Here is an 11,521-nt window from a genome sequence, read left to right as displayed (position 1 = left end):
TAATGCTGGTCCCCAGACGCAGGGCACTCTCGCTCGTATCGGGTTATTACTTTCGCACCGGTCGCCTCTGGTGGCTCCCTCCCCCTTTTGTTTATCTTCCGGTATCAGTCCGCTGTTCCCATTCCGCTTTACCTGCTCACTGGCGTCTTCTGCCCCTGTAGAGATCCAGACGTGTATAATTCTGATCTCAGGCTGATTTCATGGGTGATCAGAGTTCTTTGGTAGGTAATCAGCTCACTTTGGGGTACCAGCTGAAAAGACGCCTCTTCCTAGTACCCCCGCCATCTTGTCCCCCCCCCTCATTTAGACCTGGTATATTTTTTATTTATATATTTTGTTCTTTCTTTTAGAACAGCCAAATTCTTTTTTTTTTTTTTAATGAAGGGGCCCAGGTACAAGGATCTTTTTTTTTTTAATGTTATGTTAGTCACCATACAATATAGCCAAATTCTATATTAGTAAAATAATAAATGAAGTAAAATTTTGGTAAAGACTACAGAAAACTTATAAAAATGAGACTAACATATCTTATTTGATATAATTATTTGAATAATTAATTTACAGTATTCTAGTTGAAAAGACAGATACACAATGTAAGTTTCTCTGGGTTCAGAGTTGCTTTGCCATTGTCAATATGATTGTGACTTCTTTTGTTAGCATTTAAAGGTCAAATTCTTTTTTTGTGAATGTCATATTATACTTGGAGAGGTCTCATTGGCCTTCGTTCTTTATTCTGTACATATTCAAGCTATGTAGCCATAGATTGATTTTTCCTATTTGGAATCATTAAATGATCCTCTAAATTCATATATGTCATGATGTCTGCCTTTTTTAAGGAGGGGAGGTTGATGCCAAAGATGTGAAAACTCTTCTGAAAAACATGGGAATAGAATTCACAGATAAGGAACGTTTGAAGCTGATGAAAATTCTGCCTTTCAATGGTAAATATTTCAAATTAGATGTGACCTTAAAGGGTTTTTAAAAGTTAGTTAACATACAGTGTAATATTAGTTTCAGTTATAGAATTTAGTGATTCATCACTTCCATACCCACTGTTCATCACAAGGGCCCTCCTTAATCCTCATTACCTATTTCACCCATCTCCCTACCCACCTCCCCTCTGGTGACCATCAGTTTGTTCTCTATAGTTAAGAGTCTCTTTCTTGGTTTTATTCTCTCTTTTTTCCCCCATGTTCATTTGTTTTGTTTTGTTTCTCACACTATCCCCATTTGCTAAGATGCAAAAATAAATAAATTTAAAAATTATATCCATCTCAAAATAATTTCAATGTTTACTTATTCCTGAGGGAATTTTCCATCTATGCAGTTTATCTTTCAGTTTTGGGATAAGCATCCCCAACATACTGACTCATACCATTGAAGGGAATAAATTTCTGAGGATACCCTTACCTTGTAGATAGCTACAGGCAATTGTGGGAAGTAAACAAGAGAAAGAGGGGTGTTAAACTGTGAGGGGATTAAAGGTGAGAGGTGCTGTTACCAAAAAAAGTTGTGTATATTATAGGGCACCTTGTGCGCTAAATTTTGGATAGACTTACTATGTTATAAACTTTCCCTAATTTTCTCTCATACTTTATATTAATGGGGGAAATTTCTAGAGTATATCATGAAAATCTCAGTTTTACTGAAATAATTTTAGTGAAAAGCCACATCATTTCCCCATGACCTTAAATGTGCCCTTTTTTATAGATGATAACAAAGTCTTCAAGAACAGGTTGCTAGAAGGTGTGAAGTCTCTTAAAGGTGAGTGAGAAACATAATGAGAATACAAATGAATATGAGATCTTCATTTTATACTGTTTCTGAAATATGAATTTGCTGCCATCTGTCATCTATACTGATTGCAAATGTATACTTTTTTAGAGCTCAATCTTTATTTTAACAGATAATCTCATGTTCTATCTTGGAAGTAAAGCACCACACTTTCTTGTCATTTTCCAAATTTTCAGGAAGAAAAATATCAAATTTCAAGTTTGCATAGCAAAAAATATATAGAAAAGATTAGCAATGATTCAGGGAATTTAATAAATAGCAGAAAAAACTAGACTGAGTTCATTCTTCAAACGTCAATCTACAACCGTTGAGAACTAAAGAATATTTACCTCCAGTACCAGAATTCCCTGAGCATTTATTGAACACCATTTATTTTTTCTCCACCAGATTTTTTTTAATTCTTCAAGAAAATTGAGGCTAGCAAGAGTGATAACCCTCAGCTTTCTATCCCCAGTGCCTACCTTTACAGGTATCTGTAAGCATACCCATCCTAGTATCAAAGGATGAGTGAAGAGTAGCTCTTCCTCTTCAAGGCTTACCAGGATTGACTCCATTCTCTCCCACATCTTTAAGACTTCATCCCATTCACCATTTTCAACCTCTTCCTCAATGGACAAGCTTTCCTTTCAGCCCATCTACATGCTCAGCGTATCGCATCCTATAAAATAAGCAAACTAAAACTCTTCATACCCCCTCTTTGGCCACAACTCAATCTCTTTCTTCCCTTTCTCATTCACTTATTGAGAGACTTGTCCATACTCTGAGCCTCTATTTCTATACCTTTTTCAAACTAATTTCAGTACTGAGTGCCCTTTAAAACCTTGTGTTTGTGTAGGCTGGTCCCCAAGACAAATCTCAAGGGAAGTAGCCTTAATTCGAACTTTGTAGTTGATGGCTTAAAATATTTGGTCTCTGTGTTAAAATTGTTGAACATTAATTAATTTATTTTTTTCACTTTATTTGTTTAATGGAGAAGTATATTTTACTAGTGAACGAGATATATTCTACTAGTAAACAATACAAGTGTATTGGCACCAAAGAAGTGACAATTTTCCCAAATTATTCTTTTTTTTTATTATGTTCACTTTAGAGCAAATATTCTTTACTTTAGGTAAATAGTAGACTTTGGGGGAATCCTTGAATAGGCTTTAGTGAGTATATAACCTGTCTGAAACAGTGTGCAAATTATATGAGTAATGATCTACTGTTTAAGAAATTCACAATGGAATATGTGTATCAAAAGTGTGTAAGCACTTCTCCTTTGGACTGTTATATTTCTTAGGCGGGAAAGTCAATATCAACAACCTGGACACCGTTCTGAACAACCTGGGGATCAAGCTTGCAGATACAGAACTTAAAGATCTAGTTGAAAACATGCATGTTGGTGGTAAGAATGTTATCAGATACACTGGTTAACCCTGGAGAGTGTTTAGTTAAAAGAATCTTTAAGGAAAGAAATGTCCTTTTCCATAAGGGGAAGGGAAGGCCCAAGAGCCAACTGGTGATATAGCACAGCAATGACTAAAACATGGAGAATGTCATTAGAGTTTATGAGTATCCAGTTAACAAAGTCAAAATTGAAACAGATTTTTTATGTGTGTTTTTATATGACTTTCATACTCTCTGCAAGTATCATGGTTAGTAGTCTTTCCAATTCTGAATACAAGAATGGAGCATTCTTTCAGCACACTCACTTCTGAATAACTTCCTCTAACACAAATAAATTTGAGATATTATAGGCCAAATTGCATCACTGCAATTGTATGGTTTCGTGTTGGGCTGTTCCTCCCATTCATGCTAATCTTAAAAACTGGAGAGAATAATAATCTAGAAAGTGTGTTCAAAAATATTTGTTAAGGGCTCCTGGGTGGCTCAGTGGGTTAAGCCTCTGCCTTTGGTCCTGGAATCAAGCCCCGCACTGGGCTCTCTGCTCAGCGGGGAGCCTGTCTCCCCCTCTCTCTCTGCCTGCCTCTCTGCCTACTTGTGATCTCTCTGTCAAATAAATAAATAAAATCTTTTTAAATATTGTTAAATAAACATATATAACAATTAGGATGAGGCCTGACACATAGAAGTACAATTATTATAGTTGTTCCTATGTTTTTCCACCAACTTTGTATTGTATCTCATATATGAGATCTATATGATATATGAGATCTAAAACATATGAGATCTATAATATAATATACTGTGATTTTGATCTTCTTCTATAGTTGATGAGAAAATTCCTCTAGAGACACTGATGGAAAACATCACAGACTTTACAGGTGAGTGAAAAGTTACCATACAATTAGGATTCCTATTATCCACATTAAATTTTTTTCAGATATTTCCTAGTACTCCATCTTTGACTTATAAATTCTGGTATTTCTCTTTATTTATTAATGAAGTATTTGTCTCTAATGTTTCATGTATTGATATAAAATTATCTGTTTTTACAATGAAATTACCATACTATCTCTTGCTTTCAAGTTCTGTAATCTCTGTTGTTTATGTCAATAATATAATTCAGTTCACCAGTGATTAATAACCACATATAGAATGACACAGAAAATCAGAATGGAGCCTAAAATTGATTGAGGTAATGTCTTCATTGTATTTATCATTTGATTCTTATTTTTTTAATTAAAATACTTTTTCAAAGAAAAATTCATGTAAGCATCTATTTTTTTAATCAATAGATCAAATTTTATTCTGAAAGTAGTCTGTCCCTAATTTTTAGAAGAAACTCTCTTGCTCATATTAAGGAAATAAATTTGACCTAACATCTACACTGATTTTGTTGTTGAAATGTTTTATTTTTACTTTATTCTTCAATCAGAAAATGAGGAGATGATATTAAATATCCTAAAATAATTTTTTCATTAGAAATGATTACTGTTATGTGAAATAAAGGTGTGTACCAAATTTCCTATTTTTTCAAAGGTGAGAAGATTGAGTCAAGTAATCTTAAAAATGTTCTGGGAAATCTGGGAATTGAGTTTGCAGATAAGGAACTAGAGGAGATGCTGAAAATACTGCCGATTGATGGTGAGTCATACAAGTGTCTGTGTAAGCTTCCAGGGAACTTAGATTTTTGTGGATCTGCATGCAACTTTTTAATTTCTTCTAAAACATGATAGAACATTTTTTAGAAACCAAAATGTAATCTACATATAAAAACTGTGAGTGTCATTTAGAGTTTATTTTAGAAGCCAAGCAATTCCTCAGATGTAAGTTGCCATCAGAGCTAACAAATGTCTTCTATTGCCCTTCAGGGCTTATACCAGAAGAAGGGGAAAAAAGAGATAAGAGAGCAGTTGAAGAAATTAAAATAATTAAAAAGAAAGGGAAGATATTTATACAGTATAGTAAGCCTACTCAAGAGGGCAAGTTTGTCATATTGAAAAAGGCTACTCTTCCTTAATTTCATTGTTACATAAAGATGAAAATTTGGAGTAAAACATTTTTAACAGAATTAGTGAGACATCATCCACGTACCACACAATTAACCCAATAAAGCATACAGCTCAGTGAATTCTAATGTATTCACAAAATCGTGCCTTCATCACCACAAACAACTTTAGAACAATTTTATTATCCCAGAAAGATACCCCAGACCCATTGATAGTCACCTTCCAATTTCTCTATGCCCCTCAGCTCTGAGCAATGAGTATTTTCTATCTCTATCCCTTTTCCTGTTCTGAATGTTCCACATAAATAGAATCATACAATATGTGGTGCTTTGTGACTAGTTTCACTTAGCACAGTGGTTTCAAGGTTCATCCCAATCCTGTTACGTATTCTCAGTACAGCTAACCCTTGAACAACATGGGAGCTAGGAGCACTGACTCCCTGAGCAGACAAAAATCTGTATATAACTTTTGACTCTCCAAAAACTTAACTACTAATTGCCTTCTGCTGACCAGAAGACTTACAGACAACATAAACAGTCCACTGATAGACGTTTTATATGCTATATGTATTATATACTCTTACAGTAGGTAAGCTAGAGAAAAGAAAGTGTTATTAAGAAAATCATAAGGAAGACAGGTGCCTGGGTGGCCCAGTCGGTTAAACCTCTGACTCGTGATTACAAGCTCAGGTCATGAGCTGACATTCAGCTCCATGCTCAACACAGAGCCTGCTTGAGATTCTCTCCCTTTCCCTCTATCCTTTCCCCCTTCCCCTGCTCGTACTCTCTCTCTTTCTCTCTCTCTAAATAAATAAAAATCTTAAAGAAAGAAAGAAAGAGAAAGAGGGAGGGGGGATAGGAAAAGAAAGGAAGAGAAGAGAAGGAAGGAAAGAAATTAATTGTAAGGGAGAGAAAATACATTTACATTTACATTTACATTTACAGCATTGCAAACACTCCATGCAGAGTTCAAACCCCTGTTTCAAAGGTCAACTGTACTTTGTTTCTTTTCACAGCTGAATAATATGCTGTGTATGGACATACTACATTTTATCTATCCATTCTTGGATTGATGCATATTAGGATGGTTTCCACATTTTAGCTATTATGAATAATTCTCCTCTGAACATAGACTGGTCCATGTTGCTACAAAAGTTGGGTATTCATCCTTTCTGATGGAGGCATAATACTCCATAGTGTATATGGACCACTTTTTTTTAATGCCAGTATCCCACTGTCTTGATTACTGTAGTTTTGTAGTTTTTAAAATGAAAAGTGTGTGGCGTGCCTAGATGGCTCCATTAAGTGTCCAACTATTGGTTTCAGCTCAGGCCATAATCTCATGGGTTGTGGGATTGAGCATTATATGGGGCTCTGCACTCAGCAGGGAGACTGCTTAAGATTCTCTCCCTCTGCCCTGTTCCTCCCCCCATGAACACTCACAAGCCAGCGTGCTCGCTTTCTCAAATAAATCAATAAATCTTTAAATTAAAAAAGTGTGAGAACCCCACTTTTTTTTCCTTTTCAAGATTATTTTTGCTATTTGGGGCCCCAGCTTTATCATATAAATATTAGGATCAGCTCATTAATTTCTGCAAACAAACCAACTAGAATTTTTTATAAAATTGCATTGTACCAGGTGGTGGGTATTATAGAGGGCACAGCTTGCATGGAGCACTGGGTGTGGTGAAAAAATAATGAATACTGTTTTTCTGAAAATAAATAAATTGGGGAAAAAAAATTGCATTGATTCCATGGATCAATTTAGGGAGTATTGCCATATTCACAATATTAAGTCTTCCAATCCATAAACTTAGGTGTCTTTTCATTTCTTTAGGTCTTCTTTAATTTCTTTCTACAATGTTTTATAATCTCCAAAGTATAAGTTTTGTACTTTTGTTAAAATGATTCTTAAGCATTTTCCTCTTTTTGATGCTTTGTAAATGGAATTGCTTTCTTAGTTTCCTTTTTGGTTTGCTCATTGCAATAGTATAGATATACAATCAATTTTTGTATATTGATAAAAGACTAGATTTTCTGTTTCCAAAATGACTCTACTTGTGCTATTTTTGTGAATCTCATATTCATTTCATCATTACATGAATTCTGACTTTTCTTACAGCCAATGGAAAGTTATATCGTAATAGGTTACTGAAGGCTATGAAGTCTCCTAAAAGTAAGTAAGAAACAAAATTATAAGGCATATTATCTGGATTCTCCAGATATATCATCTAAGCATGAACCTTGGCCCTCTTTAAGTTTTTATTTATGATTCTTTCAGCATAACTACATTTTATCTGCTGTTAATATGCACTCTCTCTTGGCAGACAGTCCAGTATCTTCTTAGATTTTTTTCAACTCTTTCTCAAAAAGAAAAATCAATCCTATGAAATACAAACAAACAAAAAACCCTAATAATTTTCAAAGAGCAATGGTCAGCTACAATGATACCTAATATGTCAAATCAATAAACAAAAATAACCCTACTTTTTGTGCTGAGTAATTAAGTTAGTGGCCTGTAGTTCTATTTGTTCAAGCCCCTTAACCCTGTTTTATTATGTAGGCTTGTCAAAAAGAATAGACTAAAGGAAATACAATTCTCATTCTGACTCTCTTGATTTTCTCTTTGGGTCTTCAAATGGACAGGTCTATTTGGGGTTTTAGTCTTGTTGACATGTAACCATAACAGAGGCATGACATATGTTTTATGTTTTGTCTCTTTTGTTTTAATAATATGCGGTCATTAAAGTTAGTAGTTTTACTATATTTTTTTAATTTTGCTATATATACCTTTTTTTCCCCAAATGTTGCTTCACTGTCTCTTTCCTAAGGTGGGAAGATGAAAACTAATAACCTCCATACTAATTTGGAAAATATGGGAATGAGGCTCACAGAGGAGGAATTTGCTGAACTGTCAAGACAACTACAAGTTGATGGTGAGCCCAAGAGATAGCACTAGGGCATCTGGTTATCCTCTATTTATAGGAATATCCATTAAAATTAGAATGAGTCAAATTTAGCTGGAATTTATTATACTCTATGAATAATTTATATCTTTTTCTAAGCTCGTGTCACTGATTATATGTCTCTTTTGGACTTGTGTAGCAAATGGGAATGTTGATCTGCCTAACTTGATGGGAGCAGTGAAAGCTATTACAGGTGAGTACAAAGTCACTATAAACCTAGAATTCCTGTTGGAACAGTAACTACATTTACCATTCACCTTAACTGCCATGTTGATTCTGTTACTATACTCCTTATTGTAAGTATTTGCCCAGAGTTGGACTTTGTTGTATCCATGTTTTGGTAATAAAATTTTAGTTTTTATGCCTTGTCAGAAAGACCCATCTTCTCTTAAAAAAAAAAAAACTTAAACTTAAAAATAACTTTTTTAAAGTCACTCAATTTTCCTCACAGGCCTTTCTCTTTCTGATTAAGGGAAGGTTGACGTCAAGAACCTGGAAACCGTTGTAGGCAACATGGGAATCGAGCTCACTGACAAGGAACTGGAAGATCTGAAACAAAACCTGCCCATCAGTGGTGAGCATATGAGATACTGTTGGATTTTGAGTTTTAGATTTTATGTACCTTTTAGCAATGAGAGGAATGGAATAAGGGAACTTTTTATGCAGAAGATGTCAAGATTGGAGATGAGGCAATGACACTGACAAAGAAACTGGGAATGTAGTTTGTGGACACTGGTGGCACAGTCGCTAGAAGAGTCTTCCCAATTCCAAGAACAAGAAAGCCACTTTTGAATCCTATCTTTTCATTGTCAAATTCAACAGTTAATATTTTATGAAATAGAAAGTCAAATTTACATTTTTGAAATAAGTATATCTTTAATATTTTAATTTTTTTCTACTCTATGCTCATAACATATTCTGAGTAAATATTTATTGAATGACTTTTTGAAGTGCTTAATAAGATGTCCAGGACACTTAAGTGCTATTATAATGTGAAGGGGAGGAGTTGTGTTTTGCATCATTGTGTTTTACATATATACATGTGTATGTGTTTTACATCATTTTATGAGCTTCAAGTTATGGTTTTTTGTTACAGGTGATAATAAAGTTGCTTTGGAAACTTTGAAGGATAAAGCAAAAGCTTTTACAGGTAAGGATTTGTTATAAATGATTTGTAATAAATCATGATTTACATCAAAAATTTTAATAACATGTTCTCAAACTGGCTATAAATTCACATATTTTCAGCATTCATTTTGATAAATATTTGCATCTACTGATCAATAGCTTAATCTAACATGATCTGAGTTTATAAGTAAAACAAAAGGATAACTTCCTCATAATAAGTCTTATACTCTGATGCTTCTTTTTTTTTCAATGAAACTATCTGGCTGGTACTTATAGACCAAAAACTAGATGGACACAGTAAAAGTAGAGTGGAACATTAAAAATAATAAGTCCACTGCAGCCAACTAATCACATAGTTTTAACAAAATAAAGTAAAATATGTCATAGTTTGTTAATTGTGTATTATACTAACCATTTCTTGAACTTAATTTTAGGTAACTATATGATCAGATTTGCTTCTGCACTATGTGGTATTATTCTCAGTATCAGGAATATATCCTGTTCACTATCTTTTTGAAAGACATTATTTATTTATTTGAGAGAGGGAGAAAGAGTACAATCAGGGAGAGGGGCAGAGGAGAGAGGAACGCAAACTCCCTGCTGAGCACGGAGCCCAATGTAGGGCTCGATCCCAGGACCTCAGGAACATGATCTGAGCTGAAGGCAAACACTTAACTGACTGAGCCACCCAGCCACCCCTTCCTGTTTAGTATTACTAAGGGAAAAATTCTATTTTTTACTTACCATTTGACTCTTTTTATCAGGAAATCTTTCACTCTGCATTTCCTTCTTATTCTGGTATTAGAGAAATACTAGAGAATATTAGAGAAATACTAGTACTAGTACTAGAAATACTAGTACTAGAGCAGCAGAAGTGTATGTCTAGATGATCTAAAATAATTAGATTGTCCCTTCATATTTTAACCTACAACTGTTCCATCTTTTCAAAGGAGAAAAGATTGATGCCAGTGACCTACAAAATATTCTGAAAGGCATGGGGATTGAGCTTACAGATTCGGAGCACAAACACTTGCTGAAAACACTACCCATTGATGGTAAGTAAATGCCACATAAATGCCAACTTGCCATCCAGGGAACTTGATTTAATGGGTCAATGTGACCCATTCTCAATCTTTTAATAGTACACTTTTGCCTAAAAACTGCCTTAGATTGATAGAAATTCTGTCATTACCGCTTCAAACACAATTTTAGATTCATCACTACATTGCCATATAGTTGTCCAAGTGACTAATACTTCCCCTTCAGATCAGCCACAGTTTTTCAATCAGAGCAATGAAAAATCAGAAGGAGAAATAGGACTTCAGTGGAATAAAAAGAAAGACATGGGCACCTGGGTGGCTCAGTTGGTTAAGCAACTGCCTTCAGCTCAGATCACGATCCTGGAGTCCCTGGATTGAGACCCACATCAGGCTCCCTGCTCAGCAGCGAGTCTGCTTCTCCCTCTGACCCTCCCCCCTCCCCCTTCTCATGCTCTCTCTCTTTCTCCCTCTCTCTTTCTCATTCTCTCTCTCTCTCTCAAATAAATAAAAAATCTAAAATAAAAAGAAAGACACAGTTTAATGTATTTTTTAGAATTGCACCATGAGAGAGTTCAATAAATGTCTCTCCAAAGAGTTGGTATGTTTGTCACTATGGAAAACACTTATATTTTTAAATGTCCTTATTGTATAACTATAAAATAGGTTAATTTTTAAAGCAAATCATTGAAATGTATCTTCTATGGTCATATAATTTATAATGATTTGGTGACTCTTCATATCAATTTCCTAGAGATCTGAACTGTGCCTTCTCTTACAGCTCATGAAAAGGTGTTTCAGAACAGGTTGCTGAAGGGTGTGAGATATAATAAAAGTGAGTAAGAAGTACAAAGAGGAGACATATGAAATATGCTTAAGCCTTAAATTTTTAAAATTTTATTTAAATTTAAGTAGTTAACGTATAGTATTGGTTTCAGGAGTAGAATTTAATGATTCATCAGTTACATAGAATACCCAGTGCTCATCCCAACGAGTGCCCTCCTTAATGCCCGTCACCTATCAAGCCCATTCCCCCACCCACCTACCCTCCAGCAACCCTCAGTTGGTTCTCTATAATTAAGAGTCTCTATGGTTTGCCTCCCTCTCTGTTATTTTATTTTTCCTTCCCTTCTTCTGTGTTCATCTGTTTTGTTTCTTAATTCTGCATATGAGTAAAATCATATTGTATTTGTCTTTCTCTG

The sequence above is a fragment of the Neovison vison genome, chromosome 5, assembly GCF_020171115.1.
Source record: "Neovison vison isolate M4711 chromosome 5, ASM_NN_V1, whole genome shotgun sequence".
NCBI lineage: Eukaryota > Metazoa > Chordata > Mammalia > Carnivora > Mustelidae > Neogale > Neogale vison.
This window is presented reverse-complemented; position numbering follows the sequence as displayed.